Source organism: Dipodomys merriami, unplaced genomic scaffold (genome assembly GCF_024711535.1).
Source record: "Dipodomys merriami isolate MVZ:Mamm:240054 unplaced genomic scaffold, mDipMer1.0.p SCAF_47, whole genome shotgun sequence".
In the NCBI taxonomy this organism is placed as follows: domain Eukaryota; kingdom Metazoa; phylum Chordata; class Mammalia; order Rodentia; family Heteromyidae; genus Dipodomys; species Dipodomys merriami.
This window is the reverse complement of record NW_027206035.1, coordinates 6,468,142-6,471,082: the sequence shown is the minus strand read 5'-3', so window position 1 is coordinate 6,471,082 and position 2,941 is coordinate 6,468,142.

Here is a 2,941-nt window from a genome sequence, read left to right as displayed (position 1 = left end):
CCTGACCCTCACCATAACCCTCACCCTAAACCTTACCCTCACCCTAACCCTAAACCAAATCCTAACTCTAACTCTCACCCTCACCCTAAGCCTTACCTCAACCCTAACCCTCACCCTTAACCCTCAACCTAACTCTAATGGTATCCCTAAACCTCACCCTCACCCTAAAGCTATTCCTAACCCTTCGCCTCACTGTAAGCCAAACCCTAACCCCAACCCTAACCCTAACCCTAAACCGCACATTAATGCTAACCCTCACCCTAACCCTAACCCTACACCTCACCTTAACCCTCACCCTAACCCTAACCCTAATCCTCACCCTAACCCTAACCCTAACCCTCACCTTCAACCTGACCCTCACATACACCCTGACCCTCACCCTTAGCCTAACCCTAAACCTAACCCTAAACCTAACCCTCACCGTAACCCTAAACCTCACCTTCAGCCTCACACTCACCCTCAGCCTAACTCTAACACTAATCGTAATCCTAACCCTAACCCTCAACCTCACCCTAACCCTAACCCTAATTCTATCCCTAAACCTCACCCACGCCCTATCCCTCACTCTAACCCTTACCCTCATCCCAACCCTCACCCTAACCCTAACCCTAACACTAACACTAAACCTAACCCTAACCCTCACCCTAACCCTAAACCTCACCTTAAAACTTACCCTCACCCTAACGGTAATGCTAACACTAACTCTAACCCTCAACCTCACCCTAAGCGAAACCTGAACACTAACCCTCACCCTAACCCTCACCCTAACTCTAACACTGTCCCTAAACCTCACCCTCACCCTCACCCTCATTCTAACCCTTATCCTCACCATAAACCTAACCCTAAACCTAAACCTAATCCTCACCACAAACTTAACCCTCACGCTCACCCTAACATTCACTGTCACCTTAACACACAACCTAACCCTAACCGTCAACCACAACCTAAAATTCACCCTCACCCTCAAGCTCATCCTCACCGTAACCTTACCCTAAACCTCACCCGAAACCTAACCCTCACCCTAAACCTAACTCTAACCCTCATCCTCATACTAAACCTAACCCTTACCTTAACCCTCACCCTAACCCTCACCCTAACCCTAACCCTAATCCTCACCCTAAACCTAAACCTCACATTAAACCTCACCTTCACCATAATCCTCACCCTAACCCTAACAATAAACCTTTCCTAAACGAAACCCTCACCCTCACCCCAACCCTCACCCTCATCCTCACCCTAAGCCTAAACCTACCCCTAAGCCTAATCCTAAACCTGACCCTCAAACTCAACCTAACCCTAAACCTAATCCTCACCCTAACCCTCAACCTCACCCTAATCCTAACCCTCAACCTAAACTTTACCCTCAGCCTAACCCTAACCCTAAACCTAACTGTAACCCTCAACCTCACCCTAAGCCTAACCCGAATCCTAACACTCACACTAACCCTCACCCTAACTTTAACGCTATCCCTAAACCTCACCCTCACCCAAAAACTCATCCTAACCCTTACCCTCACCATAACCCTAACCCTAACCTTAATCCTTAACGTAATCCTAACCCTCACCCTCACCCTAACCATAACCATCACGCCCACACTAAAACTCACCCTCACCCTCACCCTCACCCTAACCCTACCCTAAACCACACCCTAAACCTAACACTCACCCTAAACCTAACTCTAACCCTAACCCTATCTCTCTACCTAAACCTCACCTTAACACTTATCCTCACACTAACCTGAACCCTAACCCAAACCCTCACATTAAACCTAACACTCACGCTAAGCTTAAACCTACCCCTCACCCTACCCCTCACCCTAACCCTAACCCTAACCCTCAGCCTAATTCTACTCCTAACACTCACCTTGACCCTAACCCTCACCATCACCCTCATCCTCAGCCTCACCCTCAACCTAACCATCACTCTAACCCTTACCCTCACCCTAAACCTCACCCTAACCCTAACCCTAACACTAACACTAAGCCTGACCCTAACCCTCACCCTAACCCTCAACCTAAACCTAATCCTCAGCCTAATGCTCACCCTAACCCTCACCCTAAACCTAACCCTCACCCTAACCCTCAGGCTAACCCTATCTCTAACCCTAATCTTAACCCTCACCCTCACCATCACCCTAACTCTAACACTAACAGTAACCCTGACCCTCACCCGAACCCCAACCCTCACCCTAACCCTAACCCTCACCCTCAACCTAACCCTAACACTCTCCTTAAACCTCACCCTTATTCTAATGCTAGCCCTAACTCTCATCCTCACCCTAAACCTCACCCTAAACCTTACCCTCTCCATAACCCTAAACCTAACCCTATTCCTCACACAAAGCCTCACCCTAACACTCACCCTAAAAGTAACCCTAACCCTCACCTTCACCCTAACCCTCACCGTCACCCTATCCCTCACCCTAAACCTAAACCTCACCTACACCCTAACCCCCATCCTAACACTCACCCTCACCCTCACCCTAACCCTCAACCTAAATATCACCCTAACCTAACCCTCATCCTAACCCTAAGCCTAATCCTCACCCTAACCACAACCGTCACCTTAAACCTCACCCTCACCCTAATTCTCACCCTACCCTTTACCCTAAGCCTTTCCTAACCGAATCCTTCACCCTCACCCTAACCTTCACGCTAACCCTCACCCTCACCCTAGCCCTCACCCTAAAACTAACCCTAACCCTAACCTTCACACTCAACCTCATCCCCACACTCAGGCGAACCCTAACCCTAATCCTAATCCTAGCCCTAACCCTAACCCTCACTCTCACCCTCACCTTCAACCTCAACATCACCCTCACCATAACCCTCAACCTCACTCTCACCCTAACCCTAACCATAACCCTAACCCTCACACTAAAGCTAACCCTCACCCTCACCCTCACCATTACCCTCACCCTAACCTTCAACCTCACCCTCA